Genomic DNA, 22,383 nt, shown 5'->3' on the forward strand with positions numbered 1-22,383 from the left:
GGCCTAGGACACAGAGGCTGCCAGAGTGTGGGTGTCCTCAGTTTCTTGATCTTAAGATGACGTTCAGGAAAGGAGTAAAGGCTTGGGTCAAGGTCAGGGCAGAGACTGCAGAATTAAGAATATCAAAATTTCGGAGGAAGAGGGAAAAGGGGAAAAAACACTAACAGACAAAACGGGAGACAAAGAGGAAGGGAGAGATAGGAAGAAGGAAAATGAGAAACAATGAAGCCTACTCGGTAATTCCTGACAAAACATTTAAGCCTCGGGACCTAAGCAATGCTGTGCTTTTAAAGTAACATGGAAGCCCCCTCTCTGCAGAAGCTAGCTCTTTTCAGAAGCTGGCTGTGTTCACTGTTCCCACCACCCACTGAGGTCCCATTTTGGAGCCAAGGCGTCAAACCTCCTTGTGATTTCTCTAATTGCACAAAAATAATTTAAACTCTGAGAACCTGATTAGGGTCCTGAATTAAATTCAAAATTGAGCATCTGTTTGTAGAGAGCCCAAGTGTGTGGATTGCAGCTGGGATCTGCTTTGGTAGTCTGGGTAGTTGAGTTGGGGACAGCCCCTCAAGCCTGCTAACAATCACTTGCTCTCAGCCGCTTTTAAAAAGGTCATATTTCTTTTACATTTTTAGGATCTAATGTGAGGTTATGCAGGGTCATGGGACCCTCGGCTGGTGCGAAGTAATTTGATGTCACTGAGAGCAAGCAGACTCATTTGTCACCCCAGGAACAGAAAGAAGTCCCTCAGTTTGTGCTAAGAACAGGATTCGGTGTGGTGTATGTGTGGTAGCCATGGCGACAGATTCTGTGTAGAATCTAGCTAGAAGTCCGGTGTTAATCCAGCTAGGTGGGCTGGGTAAGGTTAGAGTACTTTTTCAGGTAGGGCACAAAGTTGAGGGGGAGGGATCGGAAAGTCTCCAGGAGGCACATCTAAACTCAGCATGGGATTCGAACTACTCCTAGACCTTGGATCCAGGGTTCCTTTGCAATCCTGAATATTCAATAAAACCTAAGGGAGTTTCCTAGGTCGGGGAGGGGGAATCCCATCCAGCCAATCGTGGGATAAAATGGGAGCAGAGGGAGCCACAGACTTTGCAGTCTTTGGTCAATGCACTTCAGGTCTGTGAAGAGAACTGGCTAATGTTTGTGGGGGGAAAAAAACCTGTAAACCATTTTTTTTTTTACTTGAATGGTTTCATTTCCAGTTCTAATTTATGATTATTTTTAAGAAGTGGGGAGTAAGTGATGACCTTTTTTTGAGAATCAAGGGAATTCCAAGCCCAGATTGGATTGTGTGTAGGTGTAGAGAAGGTAAGTCGATGGAAAACACAGAAGAGGTCCTTTCCCAAAGCCATGTCTAGTCCTGGTCCTGCCAGTGAACAAGACCAGACAAGGAGACCTTCCTGCAGAAGGCTGCTCCCAGGGGCCAGCATGCCCCAGGCAGCCTTCGCCTCCAGAATATTCTTGCACTGGGCTCCAACTTTGGGTTCACAATGTAGTGGGGATTCATATGTTAGAGGATGATGTAGAGCAGCATCTCTTATCTGTGTTTTTAATTTTTTAAAAGATTCATTTATTTTATTTTTATGTGTATGAATGTTTTTTCCTGTGTGTGTGCTACAGCATGTGCCTATTGGACCCCTGGGATCTAGGGTGAGCCACGGAATGAGCCCTGGGAATCAAACAAGGGTCTTCTTCAAAAAACAACACCAGAACAACAAATGTTATTAGCCACTGAGCTGTCTCTCCAGCCCCCTCCCTTATCACCCACCCCTCTCATCACAAAGACAAGCTGTATCCTGATGCTAATCTTTCCCTGACAGTTCTAGGATGATGTGGTACCACAGTGAATGGAGACCCCCTGCCAATGAAGTCAGGCAGGAGGCTGCAGGGGATAGCACATCCTCTCTCTGGAAACAGGGGAGGCAGCTCCAAGAGAAGCTACAGTGGGCTCCTCTCTAAGGCACAAGGGGAGGAGGTGCACAGAATGCTGATTAGGCCTCCCGCTGCTACCTGCAATCGCCTGATTGCCTAGTGGATTGCAATCTAAAGCTGGCAACCTGTCTTTCGTGCCTCCTGCCTGAGGAGACTTTACTATGTAACCACATATAGGTATGAGGGACTTTCCCCAAAGCAGGATCAGGCGCCCAGAATAATTGGATCAGAACAGGGATCTTGGATAACAAACACCTCATCACTGGATACTAGAACCACAACCTGGAGAGAAGGCCCCTCAGAGCTGGATCATTTCTCTCAACACTCTGGGATCTTCGACAGTGGAGCAAGCATGTGGCAGGATAAAGGACTGCACTGGAGAGATTGGTTTCTCTTTGTGGGCTCCAGTGGTGCAGCAAGGCACCCCAGTGGTCCAGCAGGCCTGCAGTCCGGGTTTGCAGGAGCAGAGGATGCTCCGGGGACGTCACTGCAGTTGCGATCTCTCCCCACTAGATGTCTTCCAAGTTAATCGGATTTACAGTGCACTGTTAGTCCCCATGAGTGAGACTCGGTTTCCCCTGCCACGTTTTGAAATCTGGAGTTTCTCTAGGAAAGCAAAACTTTTCCTTTGAGTCTTCAGGCCCTTTTGTTACCCTACTCTCCTAGGCCTGGAAGCCAACTAGAATCAAATACTGGCTCCCTGCCGGTCCGAGTCGCCCTGCTCACGCCTTTGGAATCTTTTTATGACCTTTGATGTGTTTAAATAACATGGCAAGGCTGAGCACACACCTCGGATTAAACTTTAATCGGCTGCAGTCAAGGTCGTCCAGGTGGTAAATGCGTTTCCTGTGACTTCTCCTAGCGGATACTGCAGGGTCCAAGGTCTGGGGGCACAGCCCTAGGCTTCTATCCTCACCTCCCGCCTCTGCATAGGCTTGGGCGGGACAAAAGTGGGGCCACCCCATAGAGCTCCAAAGTAGACTAAGGAAATGGAATCGGAGGTGAACACCCAGGGTGGGCTAATGACCGAAGTGATTTTTTTTTTAATGGCTACTAAGACAGAATAGTTAAAAACTCCAAGAGCCATTACCAATTTCCCCTCACCTCAGAGAATGGTTGAAGTTCCAAAGTCATGGTCAATGCCTTGATTATTTCTCCCAGCATGGTTCTGCTTCCAGGCAAGCAGAATGGGGGTCCTCTGGTAATGACAGTTAAGTTAACTGAGCTGATTATACTGGAGGTTACCGAGCTCATTCACAGTAGATCAAGGCCTAGAACTCAGGCTGTAGTTGCCACTCTGTGGGCCACACACGGTTAACTTCTTCTGTCTTAGACACTGAGTATGAACATAACTTTCCATGCCAATACACCTGTCAGGGAAGAACTGTCTCACAAAGCCAGGACAAACCTCTTGAAGTACATCTCAAACCGTGACTCGTTCTGAGAAAAATTGGAGTCAGAGTGTTGAAGTGATTTCATTTTGTGTGTGTGTCTGTGTGTGTCTGTGTCTGTGTGTGTGTTGAAAATTTATAATGAGCTGAATTTGTAAGCTGTTGGATTTATACCTCTTCACAAAATGGGCCAAATAACCTCTTGGGGAAAATGTCTCCACTTATCAAGCTATATTTGGGTTCAGGAAGGATTTCAGCAGAAATGAGGTGTCTCAAGGTTTGAGCCTTAGTCTTACAGGCATCACTCTTCCCTCTGGGATCACTTCCTGGTCTGGGCACAGGCACCCTATCCATGAGTGCAAAAACCACATTGTCTCAAAAACAAATGTAAGCCTCATCTTCAATGTTTCACCCCAATCTTGAGTACTTAGAGGCAAGATCCTGAATGCTTCTCTAGAGCAGAGATCCCCATAGCTATGATAATAATAAATATTAGTGCGGAAGTGGTGCATGCTTTTGATCCCAGAACTCAAAAGGCAGAGGCAGACAGATTTCAGTGAGTCCAATGCTAGCCTGATTTACATAGGGAGTCCTAGGTTTATCAAGACTAGATAGTGACACCCTGTCATCGTCATCATCATCATCATCATTATCATCATCATCATAATTTGGTTTACATTTTTTTCAGCATTAGATATCAAATACAAGTGCATGCAACACACGTGCTTCACTACTGAGCCACCTACCCGATCAATTACTTAGTAGTCCTTTACCCCACAAGAAACCCCATATACTAAAATAGGATTCTGAATCTCTGAGTTGGAGACAAGATCATCACATACTCAAGTTAGTGTTAAAATCCCTTCTTCACGGAAACCTCTGGGAGCTAGTAACACCACTCGGAACCTTGATCTCTGTAGTAGTTCACGAGTGTATACATATATAAAAATCACTCAGCTGGGTATTTGAGATTTGTATACGTGGCTATATGTAAGTTACACAGCAATAAAAAAAAATTAAGTGCTTCCTCATAACGACCTGTGAAGTGGGTCCTGAGGTTACTATAATCAGCTCCATTTTACAGACCAGGCTACTAAGACTCCAGGGAAGCTAGAGAGACCCAGGCCTCTGGATGAAAATAACTGCCTAAGCTTCCGTCCTCTCAGGCTTGCTGCTAGGCCGTCATCCTGCTCTTCCTCCTCTGGTAGGTTTCCCAGGAAGTACGAAGCTCAGCGTAGAAACTGGGTTGCACGGTGCCTTTGAGGCAAGAATTCAGCGATCTGTTCCTTCAGTCTTCTTGGTCTTCCTTTGGATAGAGAGATGGTGGAGAGGGTTTGGTGCCCAGAGCCTTGAGGCCTAGAGAGCCAATAAGGAAGCCCACAGGGCTCAGAACACATTTTCTTTGTATAGTTCCTGGTCTCTGTCTACACTCAGAGCAGCCGACAGACCTTACCCTGCCTGCTTTATTCTCTAGCTGCTTCCCCACTGTCTACCCCACCACTTTTCCAAAAGCACCACCGAAATGTGGCGAGGGGTATTCTGAAATAAAGGCCGGCCAAAGACATAGAAAGAGGTGGTTATTTATTCCAGGCACAGTCGCAAACGGTTTCCAAAAATATCGAGGGGAGATATTTTATTGTCCAGCCTGTCTGCAGCCTGTAATTATGCGTTCAAGATGTTTAATGTGTGCAAATGCATTAGCTGCTTTCGCTGGTTGAAAAAACCTTCGAGCTGGGGGCACGGGAGAGGCAAGTCTGGAGACAGTTATGTCTTACAGACTCAAAACTTATTCTACCCTTACTGTAAACGCCCAGGCCACCTTTACGAGAAGTCAGGAAAACTTGAAGAAGGAGTAGCCACGTTTACCCAAGAAGGCTGCTTTTGTTTTGTTTTGCTTTGGTTTTCTTCCCTCTCCCGGATTGTTCGAAGTGCTTATCTGTCGGGTTGCAGGTCAGTTTCCGGGCGGCGCCAGAGAGAGGCCGCCTTGCAGAGAAAAGCTGTGCCAGCCCCTGGTGCCTTGGTCCTCTAAGACCTCGCCAGAGGGGCTCATCGGCACCGGGCGGTGGCTCGGCCTGTGGCCAGGAAGCCCTCGGAGGCGGCCAGCCGCCCCTCTTGGGCAAGGTCACCGTCTTCCCGCAGTTTGGGGTTGTAGCGACTTAGTCTTCACTTTCTCAAGGCCCTGCTCACCCGTCTCTAATGTCGCTCCAGATGGAGATGACAATCTAGAAGGAGGCCTAGCTCGCGTGAGACAGTGTCTTGCTAGGTTGGGGTGCAGGGTCAGCTCTAGCAAAGCTGACCTGGGGTGAACTTGCTATTTTGGGTCCGAGTGCTACAGGGCCAGGAGGACAGCTGGGATGGGGGGAACCCCGCCTCCATTCCCGGGTCATCACGTCCTCACCCCGGGCTGGTCCTCCCACCCTCCCAGTGGCCAGGACTCGGGAGGGAACCTTGTAAGGTCCTGTGGTGGCACCTGCCCCGCACCCTGCGGTCCTCACTTCGGTTGTGAACACTCGGGTTCCAGGCTGCGGCCGGCCTGCAGTGTGAAAGTGCGCAGCCCGAGGTTGGCAGGCCATGCCTGGCTGCCAGCTTTAGCGCAACAGAGGTGTGCGTTTAAAAGTCGTTGCTTGTTCTTTCCCTCCGCGCCCCCAATTTTCAGTTTAGTCAGGGTTTTTAGCCCCCCCCCCAAAAAAAACAAAAAAACAAAAAAACGAGGCGGCGGCTATGAGGGTGCCGGGCGGCGCTCAGCTTAATGGCTAGACAAAGTTGCCTCTTGTTTAGGTGTCCCAATCCCGCCCCGCATCGCTCAGTCTAACTGGGTCCTGTCCCTCAGCAGGAGGGTTGGGTCCCGGGAGCCAGTCCGAGGGTTTCTTGTGCTCCTTTTAACTCGACCATCTAACAACCACCATGTCTTTTCTTTCTTCTTTCTTTCTTTTCTTTCTTTCCTTCTTTCTTTCTTTCTTTCTTTTTCTTAGAAAAGATCCGATTTTTAAACCTGTTTTAGACTACTGCCGGCTCAAACCAAATTATAAACAAACAAACAAACAAACAAATAAAACGATCCGAGCGCCGTGCGTTGTGAGGGAAGCAGAAAAATCTGTGCGAAGTGTAGGCCTTTTCCCGGCTCCTAGCAGCCAATGCCTCAGGGTACGGAGCCTGGGAAGGTGTGAGAGGACCTGAGGGGATGGTGAAGTCCCAGGGTGGGGAAGTGAGCACACAAAGAACTAAAACAAAAAGCCCTAATTTGTCTCTGAACCAAACAGAATCCCTTTGAGGTACAGTTTCTTGTGGACTTAGAGTAGGGGGCTCTCAGAATTAGGGGAGGTCTCTGAGATGTCACTTCCAATCTGCCTTTGAGGGTAAGAACTTTAGTCTCAAAGAGAGTTTGTGAGTGGTTGCAATTCTTAAAGAAACAGAGAAACCCTAAGCTTTGAGTAACTTTGCATTATGGGGTTTCTGGGACTTCTCCAAACCTGGCTGAGATGGTGGTACATTCATTGGTTATGAAATGGATACAGTGGGGACAGCAAGACTTCTGAGGAAGCAGACTTCTCCTTTCCTCATCTACCACTCTCCCCAACTCTCCCCTCTCCCTCTTTTTCTATCGGTTTTTTCATTCACAAAAGTCAGACCCCAGCTCCAAGTGAAGTCAGCCTGCTGAGACAGGTTGTGGTAAAACTTATCGAGCTGATGGTACATATTTCACACCCAAGAAGTAGTTTTGTCCTCCAGGCTGAAAAATTAAATTAGAGACACGCCAAGTGTTCTACAAACCTGTAACCTGAAGGTCCCTACATATGCAGTCTTCTAGAGACACTTCTAGAAGTGGTCTGTGAGGTGAAGCAGAATTTAGTACATTTCCTAGCTCAACTGAAAAAGAAAACTGAGTGCTTTTCCATTGTTCTCAACCTGTAGGTCTCGACCTTTTTGGAACCAAACAACCCTTTCATAGGGGTCACCTAAGACCATAGGAAAACACATATTTACACTATGATTCACAACAGTAACAAAATTGCGGTTATGAAGTAGCAATGAAAATAATTTTACACTTGGGAGTCACCACAAGATGAGGAGCTGTGTTAAAGAGGAACAGCATGAGGAAGGCGGGGGGGGGGGGGGGACTGAGGGAAAGCATGGTTATTACTGCTGTTTCGAGTGTACTTTTCCTTTTGTCTCTCCCTTTCTCCTGTAGACTCACACTTTTCTCAATGCTCTCACAGCAATCCAATATGTGATCCTCTCTACGGGAAGTGGGTGTGAGCAGGGCTTCTGTGCTCCCATCCGCCCATGTTCCTTAGCCATTCAATAAGACACCAGGGAAGCCAGAAATCTATGCCCAGGGCTTCCTGTTGTTAGGAATGGAGATCTGAACCCTAGAGTAAGGAGTGGGGAAGAGTGTTTCTTCTTGCATCCGGGGTCTAGAAAAAAGCTGGGCTTGACTGGGCTGCCTGAGCAATGGGGAGTTTCCCTTGCAGCTGTAGTGACTAGGAAGAGGTGGATCGAATTCTGAGGGACTCTAACAAACTGGTGAGCGGGCCACCTGGAAGACCTTGGTTTCTCAATTCTTCAGATCCCTGGAGGAGGGATTGTGTAGCTGAACAAACTCCTGGCCCATTTCAGCCTCTATTTTGGTTTTCCTGCCCAGGGATATTAGAGCTTTGTTCAGATCCTTTCCTAGCGCCCTACACTCTTTGGCTTTCTGGTTTCTATTAGCAAGGGACTTCGTGTAAGATAATCTGGGTTTCTCCCTCTGACCTCTGAAACATGTAATTTGGGGGAGATACTGTATTTAAAATGCCAGTCCCAGTAATGATCCCAGCTTAGCAGTGTGAGCTCTTACCCTCCCCTTAATGAACAGAGCTGTTGAGAAATCATTTCACTTTGATCTGGTTTGTGACCTGAGTTTTTTGGCTTAGAGAAGACTGGGCAGCTAATTGGATTCTCCCGTTGCCTTTAATCTCTACCTCTGCACTTGGAACCTGACCAAGCTGAATTAAAACCGAGTCTGATAAACAAGATGTAGCTGGCTCCCAGGTTAACAGAAACAAGAGAACCACTCCTTCTTCCCCAGGACCACTGTGGGCTTTAATGATCACAGTGTGGTTGGCACCTCACAAAACCCACGAAGCTATAGGCTCCCAGAACCTGCAGTACGGAAGTCTTCAAAATCCCTTCCTCTCTCTCCCGACACCCTGGATGTGGCTTAATTAGGAAGAGAAGGAGAGGTACAGGGAGAAGAGGAAGAAAACTTACAATTGATGTAAGAAGAAAGTTGGGGTCATCTGAAAGAGAGGCAGTACAGGGTCCAGAAGACTTTGTCCCTGGAAGTGGAAGCAAACCAGGCCAAGCTTTTGAGGGCCAGACAGTGAAGATTGAGATTTGAATCTCCAACTGTGCTTCCAGAGGTGGGGGTGGTGGTGCAGGAGGGAAATAGGATATGAGGGGCAGGGCTATGCAGTCTGAGGGGCTGCGGATCATGGGTTTTATTTAATCTCTTCAGATGCCAGGGCTTTGTGCTCTGAAGGCAGAGGTGAAGAAGGACCCAGCCTGTTGGCATCTCCATTTCTCAGTTGGGACTGAGAAAAGATGCTCTTAGGCCCCCTCCTGAGGCTCCAGCTGCCCTTTCCTTCTCAGCTCGAGGAGTCTTGAAGGCATGGTTTCTCCAAGGTGGTGGGATTCATGCTAGGCCAGGAGCTTTCAACCTGGACACTTGACAGCTTGGGTCAGATGGCCTCCTGTGTTGTAGAGGCTGGCCTGTGCATCCTAGGCCTCCTTGTTGTGGGGGCTGATCTGTGCATTCTCTAGCTTCTACCTACTAACATCAGTTGTGAGGACAAAAGGTATCTTCAGACATTGTCAAGTGTCCACTGTGGAACAAGAGTTGCTTCCTGTTGAGAACCATCAGTCCTGACCTCTGTGAGGCAAGCTCGTCTGGTGGGAAGGTAGAATGCTTTGCTTCAGATGACCTTTCAGAGTCTTGAAACCCTTCCTGGGGGTATCTTGAACATCTATTGCAATACCTTCCTCCAGGCTTTGGATAAGCGTATAGCTTCCTGGATACATAATCTAAACCTTTGCATTTGTTCTGAATCTAGGAGAAAGGTGTTTGTGAGTTTGCCCATGGTAACTTATAGAGATTTATTTTATATATGTCCGTTACAGATGGTTGTGAGTCACCGTGTAGTTGCTGGGAATTGAACTCAGGACCTCTAGAAGAGCAGTCAGTGCTCTTAGTCGCTGAGCCATTTGTCCAGCCCCTTTTTCCTACCATTTTGAGTATGACGTGCTTGACGATGGTATTGAACGGTCGGGCATGAGTGAGTGGTGAGCCCATTGTGCATCCTTGGGTGTGATGCACATGCAGATTTGATAGCTCTGCAAACATCTTTTTGCTCCAGCTCTGAGAGGCCATCTGACTTGACTCTGGGTAAGCACCTCCCATGTTGGCTCTCTGCAGTCACTTGTTATCAGGAAAGAGTGAGTTCGTCATAACTTCCTAAATACTTAACCCTACTCTAATGCTGATTTTTTTTTTGACACAGTGTTTGTGTGGTCCTGACTGTCCCATAACTCACTATGTAGATCAGGCTGGCCTCAGACTCAAGAGATCCGCTTACCTCTGACTTCTGAACGTTGGGATTAAAGGTGTGTACCACCACCAAACCAGCTGAAAATATTTTTTCTTTGTTTTTTGAGACAGAGTTTCTCTGTGTAGGCCCAGCTGTTCTGGACAGCCTGTCTCCTCACTCTAGACTAGGCTGGCCTCGAACTCATAGAACTGCATCCTTAGTGCTGGAATTAAAGACGACTGCCACCATCACCCAGAGGAAATAACTTTTAAAATAAGTTATGGTCTTGGAGAAATGGCTTGGCATTTTTTTTAAACATTTATTTATTTAATGTGCATGAGTACACTGTAGCTGTCTTCAGACACACCAGAAGAGGGCATCAGATCTCATTACAGATGGTTGTGAGCCACCATGTGGTTGCTGGGAATTGAACTCAGGACCTCTGGAAGAGCAGTCAGTGCTCTTAACCACTGAGCCATCTCTCCAGCCCATGGCTTGGCATTTAAGAGCACTTTTCTTCCCAGTGAACTGGAGTTCAGTTCCTAGCACCCAAGTCAGAGAGCTCACAAATACCTACAGTTCAGTTGCAAGAGATTTGCTGTCTCTGGCCTCTGAGGGCACCTGCACCCATATGTATATATCCACACCCAGGCACCTATACATATGATTAAAAAATAATTTTAAGACCTTTGAAGAAAATAAGAATTTTACTATAGCCATCTCTGTTTTTTGCTTGCTTGTTTTGTTTTTGAGACAGGGTCTCACTGTGTAGCTCTGATTAGCCTGAAACTATGTAGTTGAGGCTGGCCTCCTGCTCTCAGAGATCCTCCTGCCTCTGTATCCTGAGTGCTGGGATTAAAGGCATGTGCTGCCACACCAGGCTACTATATCCACCCCAACGAGGATTTTTCTTTTTCTTCTTGGTCTTTCTTTTTGAGTTCTCCTTTCGGAGCCTAGCTTCAGAAAAAGCAGTAGGATTGAGAGAAGTTGATTAATTCACAAAGCCAGTTCTATTAGTAATAACAGTAATATTCAATTAGCTTGATAACCCAAAGAAACATGAAAGTTACATTGTGATATTATGGGTACATAATGTTTAGAATAAATTATAGGCACTTTGCACTAGCAAGCGCATTTCAGGATCAGATATTGAGGTGCTGTCCTTTGGTATTTGACAAAAGTCACTGAGTACTTAGAGCTAATCACATTAGGAATGAAATGAATTAATTAGCTCATTTTAATCTGCCTAACAACCCCAGGGGCTGATTTACAGTCACCTTCACCTTTTAGATGGGGAGAGAGAGCCCCGGCTCAGACAGGGAAGGTAACTTGCCTAAGGTCATTCAGCAGCTGGGAGATGAACGGAGGATGTTTTCTTGCCATTGGATCAAAGCCTCTGCATCTCACTGTGCGGAGGATTAAGCCATAGCCTTGTACGTGCTAAGCGTGTGATCTAACACCCGTTCCAGCTACGAACTTCTTCCGTCCCTTGTTAGTTTGCTGGGTAGAGAGAAAATGGCTGAGATGACAGCTACAGATGGCCCAGTGGTTAAGAGCAGGTTCTGGTCTTATAGAGAACCAGAGTTCTGTTTCTACCACTTGCTTCTCGTGGCTCACAACTTCCTGTAAGTCCAACTTCAGGGATCGACCCCTTTGCCCGTCCTCCCCTGGCACTCATGTGCACATCCCTCACTTGTATATTTGTAATTTTTAAAAATGAAATAATAAGGCACATCTTCAAAAGAGGGCAACTGTTGAGGTGAGTAACTCTGTGCTAAGTATGGAGCCACTGCCCTGGAAATGTCACTCTGAGCTGACTTCAGGGCCAGATTCCTCACCAACAGTCTATTAATAGAAGCTTTTCTGATAATTGTAAGTTATGGGAAAAGTAATGCATATACTGGTATTTACTGCCCTAGGAACATGGGAGGCATAAGGAAGGAGGGAGGGTTGTAATTGTAGAAAAACATCCATTCTGGTAACAGAACTCAGTGGCAGTCAGAGACTTCTTCACAGGTTTCCGGCCCTGCTGGTGGCCCCTCCACCAGGCTCCATACAGGCAGGAACCCCCAGAAGAGGAAAGGGGCCTGTTACAGGAATCATCAACCTGTCACCACTGCTAGGGTGAATATGGCCTCTGAGCTAGACTGGGAGGGGGGAGGCTTGCTTTATAGTACTACCAGCTGCAGGGGTGGGGACAGGAGGTTAGCATTGTGGGGGAGAAGTGGAAGCTAGAGGTAGGCCTGCCTCTGAGAAACTGTCGTTCATAGAAGTGCTGGCACTAGTTAGCACTGAGTATGAGCACGGAGGTCTTTTCCCCTCAGGGTCTCCTCACCGTTTGCCTGTGCCTTTGTGGATCTGTGTGAGAGAGAAAAGGGGGTCGTGGTGCTGGACATACAAGCCTGGGAAGGATTACATGGGAAACCTGGGATGGAGAATGGGGACAGTGTGGTAGGAGGTGTGACGTATGGGGTGTGTTGAAGGTGGCCAGAAGAGACTGGGGTGCTGGTGGTGGGCCTAAATGGTGTCTCTATGCTTGGCAGGCTGAAGGGGCTAGTTTCTGTGTATGTAGGTTTGGAGACCAGTAGTGTCTGAATACAGGAGGAGGGTAAAGAAAGTCTCCTTTTTCTCATTCATTTTATTTACTGCATGCTAGAGGCTGTACTTTGCTTTCTTCTCACTTTTTAAGGTCTTTATTATTTTTATCTCTATGTGCATGTCCATCTGTATATATGTCCTAAGTATGCAGGTGCCCGCAGAAGCCAGAAGAGGCCATGGGAACCCCTCTGAGCTGGAGTTGTAAGCAGTCATGTGCCCTCTGACATGGATGGGAGCTGGAAACCAATCCTGGGTCCTATGGAAGAACACCAAGCCTCCTAAGAGCTGAGTATCCCTCCAGCCCCCGCGTTTTAATTTTTAGACTCTGTATGTTGTAGGAATCATCTCACAGGGCACCATCCCCCCAACTTCTCCTGGCTGTGAATTGGTGTTAAGTCCGTTTCGCAGGTGAAGAAATTGACTCAAGGGTCAGTGACTAATGCAAAGTCTACCCGATTGGGTGTCAGAGAGCTCCTTTTTCAGCTTCTGGTCACTGGGACTACAGAGGGATGCCTAAGACAGGGCATGGAGAAGGGGAGACCCATGGAGCTTCTGTTGGTGATCTTGCTTGTTTTCAAGGTTGGCATGAGGAGAAGCGGTACTGTTCTGTGTTTCAGCTTCTCTGCCATCGTCAATCTGACCTTGGGAAGATGTCCAATGGTCATGCAGAATTCTATCTTCCACTCTCTTTTCCCAGGCATTGTCGCTTGGAGTAGGAGTTCCAGGGTGCCCTGGCTGTGATGTTCCTGTTAATGTGCCAGCTGGAGGGGCTGGAAAAGAGATCCCAGGAAGCAGAAGTTCTGCAAATCTCTGGTTGTAGGTCTGCAGAAACTCTGAGGCCTGGACCACACCTGCAGAAAACCTCTTGTCCCCAGCCCCAGTCCCAGCAATGTATCACAGACGACACACTTGACATAGGGCCATGCAGAGTGGGCATCCCGACCCATATCCTCTTCCTGCTCTTTGCAATCACTCCTGGCTCCCAGGTTCGTGACTCCATGCGGCCAGGACCCTCAGCAGGGATGGAACTTCTAACCTGTACAGAGAGCTAGGTAACACGATGTAGATTAATCAGTGCTCTGAGCGCCATGACAGGTGCTGTAATTGGTGCTTTATATTCTAAATATTTATCATAGTTTGTCTTCTGGATAAATTTTAGTGAAGTGGTCTGTGCAAAATCAAGCGTTAAGTCATAAGATCAAGAAAATATTACAAAGTGAACACAAGGGTAAGCAGCGATACCAGGGAAACAGGACAAAACCAGTCCTTGGTCACTCCAGGGAGAACCACCATTCTGCTGCTTAACAGACACCCAAACATTTGCTTTCACTGGACAAATATGAAGCCTGGGTGCAGGCTGTCAGTACAGCGTTATCAGTGAGGGCCCTGTGACTGTGTGATCTGTTTTTGAAGTGGCATGGGAGTGTTTTGCTTCTCCTCAAAGACTGGGGAGTGGGGGACTGGTCAGTATCTAAAATTTACACTTGTACAAAAAAAATTTTATTTTCAGTTTCTAACACTTTTTATTTTATTTTATTTTTTTTTTGGTTCTTTTTTTTCGGAGCTGGGGACGGAACCCAGGGCCTTGCGCTTCCTAGGCAAGCGCTCTACCACTGAGCTAAATCCCCAACCCCATATTTTTTTATTTTTTCATTTTCATTGTTTTTTATTAGATATATTTCTTTAAAAATTATTTATTTATTTAAAGTACACTGTAGCTGTCTTCAAACACACCAGATCCCATTACAGATGGTTGTGAGCCACCATGTGGTTGCTGGGATTTGAACTCAGGACCTCTAGAAGAGCAGTCAGTGTTCCTAACCACTGAGCCATCTCTACAGCCCCATTTATTTCTTTATTTACATTTCAAATATTATTCCCTTTCCTGGTTTCCTGTCCATAAGCCTCCTATCCCTTCCCCCATAAGGGGTGTTCTCCCTATCCACCCCCCTTACCCTGCCCCCCAACATTCCCCTGCACCAGGGGTCCAACTTTGGCAGGACCAAGGGTTTCCTCTTCCACTGGTGCCCCAACAAGGCTATTCTCTGCTTGTACAAAAATTTGAGGTCACCTCCTGTTATTCCTCTGGGCCTACTCAGTGGAGTAAGGTGTGGCCTTCACTCCTAGGATCTGCCCTGTGTCTCCTAGGGGTGGGTTTGTGTATCTCAGAAGTCATAGGATGGATTTAGAGTACAGCTGCCTGCAGTGCTCATGGTTAACACAAACCCCGATCTTTTGTAACAGTGACACATCTCCAGCAAGCTTGTTGCAATAAACATGGGCTTGAGGTTCACTGGGCCCTGAAAATCATGGAGAAACTTTAAATTGCTAGCACACTGGAGGTAGTGCTTGCCTCTCATCCTGTCTGCATTGCATGGGGTCTGATCTACTGCTCAGCAAAACAAAGAGATAACCATTCTCCTGCTACTCAAACAACCCCAGAGTCTTGCTGGAGAGACAGAGTGCTGCTTGTCTCTGCAGAGTCTTCCTACAGAGCGGTCAGGACAGTGGCTGTAACAGTCGCGTCTCACTGTGGTCATATCTATATTTCAACATAGAAATTCACATCGAGCTGAATGAGCTGTGGCTCAGTTCTGTAATTCCAGCATTTGGGAGGCCATGGCAGGACGAGTGCCATAAACCAAGGTCTGCCTATGCTACAAATAGGATCCAGTCTCAGAAAGCCAAACACCAAGGTTGGTGAGATGACTCAGTGGGTAAGGGCTCTTGCTGCTAAGCCTGACAACCTAAATTTGATCCCCAGAGTGAATATGGTAGAAGGAGGGAACCGGCTGTCCTTTGATGTGTCCAGTTATTTGTGCTGTGGCATGTATACATATATCTGTAACGGGCACACAGACTCGCATACACACACACACACACACCCCTACATACATCACATAATAAATAAATGTAAAACAAACAAGTCCCCAAACCAAACCACTCACTTGCCTAACCACACAAACAAACACCAACAATGGGAGGTATAGACCTCCAGGATTTATCTTTCTCTATGTATCCATCCTGGTCTAAAGGAATACAATACATTCTTCAAGGCAGTCTGTCTCTGTCTCTGTCTGTCTCTGTCTCTGTCTCTGCCTCTGTCTCTGTCTCTGTCTCTGTCTCTGTCTCTCTCTCTCTCTCCCTCTCTCTCTCTCTCTGGTTTCTCTGTTGCAACCCTAACTGTCCAAGAACTTGCTTTATAGACCAGGTTGGCCTTAACCTCAAAGATCCCTCTGCTTCTGCCTCCTAGGTGCTGGGATTAAAGGTGTGTGCCACCACCACCACCTGGCCCACACCAAACTCTTTAAAATCAGAATCCCAGTGCTGGAGAAAAGGGCCTTTCAGGTCTCAGATCTTCCCTGGGGGAATTAGCTGTTCCCAGAACAGGGCAGCTTACTCCCCCTGTGGGATAGGCTCAAATGTGTGTGTGAGTAGTGAACTCGGGTTGGATGCTCCCTTATCGCATCAGGTTCCGGGCACTTTACATTCCGCAGCAGCTTTTCCATGGGAGCGGCTCGGAGCATCCGCCCTCTCCCCTCTGTTTACTGCAATTACTCTGAAAGTTTCACGGGTTTTGTTTTCTGTGATGATAGAAAGGAATAGAACACAGGACCTTCACTCTGTTGAAGAACGAGGTGTTCTGGTTTGGATTCTAGAGTCAAGGCTTACCAGTTGAGTCCCCTACTTGCTTTGTGACCTTGACTACGTCTGTTTATATTGGTAAACTTTAGTTTACTCTGAAAATGCAAAGTACTACTATCTAATTAATCCACAAGGCTGTTGCAAAGTCTGAGTTTTACGATTTGAATAACACCTTTAGGGGCTGGAGAGATGGCTCAGTGGTTAAGAGCATTGACTGCTCTTCCAGAGGTCCTGAGTTCAATTCCCAGCAACCACATGGTGGCTCACAACTATCTGTAATGGGATCTGAGTGTCAGTGTCCACACATTCATAAAAAATAAATAAACCTTAAAATATCACGACACACTTGATTCAGGACCTTGAGGACCTAGATACAATAGCTAAGTGAACATTATTTATTTTTATTTAATTAATTTACTATTTTCATTAGTTCTTGAGATAGGGTCTCACTATGTAGCCTGAAACTCATTATTTAGATCACTTTAGCCTCCAACTCACAGAGATCCACCTGCCTCTGTTTTTTGTATACTGGGATGGAGGCATGTGCCACCGTGCCCAGTTGATTTTCATTCTTTATTCTCATATCATTCGGCATCATTCAGCCTGCCCTTTACCTCTTCGTGTAGCTGAGGGCGATGTTGGATTCTGCATGTTTTCATTATTTGTTGGAGATGGGGGAGATGCACACAGTCTGGCATCAGGGTGGAGGTCAGAGGACATCTTCTGGGAGTTACTTCTCTCCTTCCACACGACCATACCAGAGATGGAGCTCTCTTGTCAGTAGGCATATTTACTAGATTAGCCATCTTGCTTGTTCATGACCTTTGAACTTCTGATCCTCCTGCCTCCACCTCCTGAGTGCTGGGATTTACAGTTGTGTGTCACCACAGTGGGTGACACACAGTGTGTATTCAGTGCTTGGGATCTGACCCAGGCTTTCCTGAATGGCAGCAAACACTTTACCAACTGAGCTACATCTCGTCCCTAACACCTGACCTAATTCTGTATTCTCAGTACTTTATGCTGTGATTTTTATAAGCAGGGCAAGAAAAATTGTCCTGATTTCACAGGTGATAAAGTAATGAACATATCACATGTGGGTAAACCTCAAAAAATATTATGCTAGGAGACAGAAGACAGAACGGGAGAGCAACTACTGTATTATTTTAACCGCTTAAAATGTCCAGAAAAAAGTGATTTATAGGTAAAAGAACAGAGACTAGTGGTTGCCTCAAGCTGGAAGTGTGAAAGAAGATTCATTATAAAGAATCATGAAGGATCTTACTGGGAGAGTGAAAACATTTTTTAAATGGATTTATTTTTATGGCTCTATGGCCATAGGACCAAAAAAAAGAAGTAGAAAAAAAAAACTATAGGCCTTCACACTTAAAATGAGTAAATTTTATGCTATAGAAAATATATATCAGGTTCTGGAGAGATAACCCAACAGTTAAAAGCACTGGCTGCTCTCACAGAGGACCTGGGTTCAATTTCTAGCACCCACATAGAGGCTCACAATTGTTTTATAACTCCAGTCTCAGGAAATCCAACACTCTCTTCTGCCCTCTATGGGCATAGCACATAGTGTGCAGACATAAATATAGGCAAAAACATGCATATATATATGTATATATATAATACTAATAAAAATATACATCAACAAAAGCATCAGTCCTTCTGAAAATTCCAGAGGAGAACAGAGCCCAGATTTCCCTTGGGCATTCATTAGATGGTGCTGAGCTTTCATTCCCACAGTGGAGGAAGCAGAGGGCCAATATCAGGGTGAGGAGTCACGCTGAGGCTAGAAACAGAGGATTTTAGAAGAGGAGAACCAAGAGGGATAAACTTTTTCAGAGGCATAAAAGAGGAAGGAGTGATTGTGTCTCACTTACACTAAACCCTTAGCAAGAGCCTCACACTGCACTGAGAGCTTCACTGGCATCGACTTCACTGGCATCGACTTCACGGCTGTGCGGCTACGGCCTGTGGTGAGCAGTGTTGCTGCTCATGCTGCAGAGGACGAGCAGATGTTCGGGGGAGATAAACGGGTTGTGGCAATAAGCCACTATGCAGGCAAGATCGGAACCCAGCACATCTGTATTTTAATGCTGACTGGGGGTGGGAGCATGTGGTAAAACAAAACAAAACAAAACCCAAGTTAGACTGTGAATTTGAGCCCAGAATATTCAGAGATGTGGTCCAAGATAACACAATTAAAAATTTTTAAGGTATTTTTAAATTTTTATGTGTATGAATGTTTTGCCTGAGTATGGCATCATGTGCATGGAGACTAGAAGAGGATGTCAGATCTCCTGGAACTGGAATTAAAGACGATTGTGAGACCCCATGTGAGTATTGGGAATTGAAATCTGGTCCTCTGCAACAAGTTAACCTTACCACTGGGCTATCTTTCCGGCCATTGAAAACATGATTTGTGTGTGTGTGTGTGTGTGTGTGTGTGTGTGTGTGTGTGTGTGTGTGTGTGTAAAAGAGCCATGCCAGGAACCAGGCATGGTGGCACATGCCTCAAAAACAAGCAAACATTCACCCAAAGAGAACAAACCCCTCCATCAGGTCTCTTCCTGCTGTTCATTGGTAGCACATACCACTCTTTTTGTTTTTAAAGATTTATTTATTATTTATTTAATGTATATAAGTACACTGTAGCTGTCTTCAGACACACCAGAAGAGGGCATCAGTTGCCATTTCAGATGGTTGTGAGCCACCATGTGGTTGCTGGGAATTGAACTCAGGACCTCTAGAAGAGCAGTCAGTGCTCTTAACCACTGAGCCATCTCTCCAGCCCAGCACGTACCACTCTTATATATGAATACATGGCTTTGTCTGAGACTGCACATCACTATGCAGCTCTGGCTAGCCTACAGCTTGCTTAGCTCAGAACTCTGGCTTTAAATTCACAGAACTCTACCTGGCTCTACCGCAGTGCTAGGGTCAAAGGTGTGAGCTACCACACCCAGTAGGCTCTGCTACACTTTTATTTGTGTGTGTGTGTGGGTCACATGTATGACGATTAGAGAACAACTTTCAGAAATGGCTTCTCTCTTATCACCGTGTGGGTCACTCAGGCTGTCAGTTTTGACAGCGAGGGCCCTATCCACTGATCCATCTTGATGGCCCCAATATATGAATATTTTAAACGTTCAGACAGTCCTTATCTCTGCATGTTTGAAACGTGCCTGTGCTCACAGTTTAAACTAAACTCATTTGTGTGTGTGTGTGTGTGTGTGTGTGTGTGTGTGTGTGTGTGTGTGTGTGTGGTGTGTGTACATGTGTAGTTGTTAGTTTTGTTTTGTTTTTTGGGACAGAGTCTCACTAGCTCTACATGTCCTGCAATTCACTATGTAGACCAGGCTAATCTTTTTTTTTTTTTTTATTTTAGAAATATTTTATTCCTATAAATCAGTATCCTTTAATTCTGGCCTTATAGGCTCCAATAAACATGACCATCAATTACTTTTTTTTTTACATTTTATTTTATTTTTTTTTTATTAATTTGAGTATTTCTTATATACATTTCGAGTGTTATTCCCTTTCCCGGTATCCGGGCAAACATCCCCCTCCCCCTCCCCTTCCTTATGGGTGTTCCCCTCCCAACCCTCCCCCCATTGCCGCCCTCCCCCCGCCAGTCTAGTTCACTGGGGGTTCAGTCTTAGCAGGACCCAGGGCTTCCCCTTCCACTGGTGCTCTTACTAGGATATTCATTGCCACCTATGGGGTCAGAGTCCAGGGTCAGTCCATGTATAGTCTTTAGGTAGTGGCTTAGTCCCTGGAAGCTCTGGTTGCTTGGCATTGTTGTACATATGGGGTCTTGAGCCCCTTCAAGCTCTTCCAGTTCTTTCTCTGATTCCTTCAACGGGGGTCCTATTCTCAGTTCAGTGGTTTGCTGCTGGCATTCGCCTCTGTATTTGCTGTATTCTGGCTGTGTCTCTCAGGAGCGATCTACATCCGGCTCCTGTCGGCCTGCACTTCTTTGCTTCATCCATCTTGTCTAATTGGGTGGCTGTATATGTATGGGCCACATGTGGGGCAGGCTCTGAATGGGTGTTCCTTCAGTCTCTGTTTTAATCTTTGCCTCTCTCTTTCCTGCCAAGGGTATTCTTGTTCCCCTTTTAAAGAAGGAGTGAAACATTCACATTTTCATCATCCGTCTTGAGTTTCATTTGTTCTAGGCATCTAGGGTAATTCAAGCATTTGGGCTAATAGCCACTTATCAATGAGTGCATACCATGTATGTCTTTCTGTGATTGGGTTAGCTCACTCAGGATGATATTTTCCAGTTCCAACCATTTGCCTACGAATTTCATAAAGTCATTGTTTTTGATAGCTGAGTAATATTCCATTGTGTAGATGTACCACATTTTCTGTATCCATTCCTCTGTTGAAGGGCATCTGGGTTCTTTCCAGCTTCTGGCTATTATAAATAAGGCTGCAATGAACAAAGTGGAGCACGTGTCTTTTTTATATGTTGGGGCATCTTTTGGGTATATGCCCAAGAGAGGTATAGCTGGATCCTCAGGCAGTTCAATGTCCAATTTTCTGAGGATCCTCCAGACTGATTTCCAGAATGGTTGTACCAGTATGCAATCCCACCAACAATGGAGGAGTGTTCCTCTTTCTCCACATCCTCGCCAGCATCTGTTGTCCCCTGAGTTTTTGATCTTAGCCATTCTCACTGGTGTGAGGAGACCAGGCTAATCTTGAACTCACACAAATCTACTTCTTTCTACCTGCCAAGTGCTAAGATTAAAGCCAAGTCCTCTATGCCTGGCTTTTTGTTTGTTTGCCTTTTTTTTTTAAGATTTATTTATTTTATTTATATGAGGACAATGCAGCTGTCTTCAGACACACCAGAAGAGGGCATCCCATTACAGATGGTTGTGAGCCACCATGTGGTTGATGGGAATTGAACTCAGGAACTCTGGAAAAGCAATCAGTGCTCTTAACCACTGCGCCTTCTCTCAACCCCCATCCCCACCCCCCCTTAAGATTTATTACTTTTTTTTCATGAGTACAGGTGAGCTCCTGCCTGTAGTGTATGTGTACCATGTACTTGCCTGGTATTCCCAGAGGCCGAAAGAGAGCATTAGGTCCCCTAGGACTAGAGGTATAATGATTGTGCACCTCCATGGGGGTGCATGCTGGGTACTGAATCTGGGTCCTCTGAACAGAAGTGAGAACTTTTTTTTTTTTAATATTTTGATCTTTTTTTTTCATCTTTATTAACTTGAGTATTTCTTATTTACATTTTGATTGTCATTCCCCTTCCCGGTTTCTGGGCCAACATCTCCCTAACTCCTCCTCCTCCCCTTCTATGTGGGTGTTCCCCTCCCCATCCTCCCCCATTACCGCCCTCCCCCCAACAATCACGTTCATTGGGGGTTCAGTCTTGGCAGGACCAAGGGCTTCCCCTTCCACTGGTGCTCTTACTATTCATTGCTACCTATGAGGTCAGAGTCCAGGGTCAGTCCATGTATAGTCTTTAGGTAGTGGCTTAGTCCCTGGAAGAAGTGAGAACTTTTAACTGCTGAGCCATCTCTCCAGCCTCCTGAGCCTGTCAGGATTTTATAATAACACCAGAACTGATCCAAACAATCCCAGATCTATGGCACATGCTTCCAGCCTTGAACCCTTCCAGAGTCTCCTTCCCGGCATCCTTCCTTCCCACTCCCACTCACATCCTAAAACCTCCTGCTTTCTATTTCGTTCCTCTGCAAGGCATCGGGTCCTCTGAGACTGCCTGGGAGAGAAACGACTTACAGATCCACTCTTTGGATTTGCTGCACTGAGAGAGGATATCTGCAGGCAGAGGACAGGCAGTCCTGGCTGGAGGCAGGGCTGAGCTGTGGCTTAGTGCTTGGGAGCTCCTCACCCAGGATGCATGCAATCCTGAGTTGGATCCAAGCCCTGCAAAACAAACACATAAAAGGACTGCAGGGGTTAAGAGGGATTGCTGCTTTGCAGAGGACCTGGGTTTAGTTCTCAGTGCTCCTATGGTGCTGCACACAAATCATTCACATCACATAAAATTAAACTCAGGCACGCATACATGCAATCAAATAAATGAATATTTGAAAAGCTCAAACATGCAAAAAAAGGACAACAAACAACTTGAAATGTTTCCAAAAACCCAAATGCACTGTATTAAATACTTTTATTTAAACGATATGAGCCTTGTCTCCTGCACTGTTGGTTACAGACCTGATTCAGTGGTTAAGAGCATGAAT

At 46.1% G+C, this 22,383-nt stretch overlaps 1 long non-coding RNA gene across 2 annotated transcripts in view; it reads left to right on the forward strand.

The window, feature by feature from the left end:
- The first annotated feature begins 4,385 nt into the window (after positions 1-4,385).
- LOC147994860 (uncharacterized) overlaps positions 4,386-22,383 on the forward strand; it is a 40,699-nt gene continuing 22,701 nt past the window's right edge. The window contains exons 1-2 of one of the 2 annotated variants that reach the window (XR_015686589.1): positions 4,386-4,533; positions 12,638-12,777. This is a non-coding gene — a long non-coding RNA (uncharacterized LOC147994860). The remainder of the gene's footprint in view (positions 4,534-12,637; positions 12,778-22,383) is intronic. The other variant, XR_015686590.1, reaches the window with a different exon arrangement.

Source organism: Rattus norvegicus, chromosome 4 (genome assembly GCF_021556685.1).
Source record: "Rattus norvegicus strain SHRSP/BbbUtx chromosome 4, alternate assembly SHRSP_T2T, whole genome shotgun sequence".
NCBI lineage: Eukaryota > Metazoa > Chordata > Mammalia > Rodentia > Muridae > Rattus > Rattus norvegicus.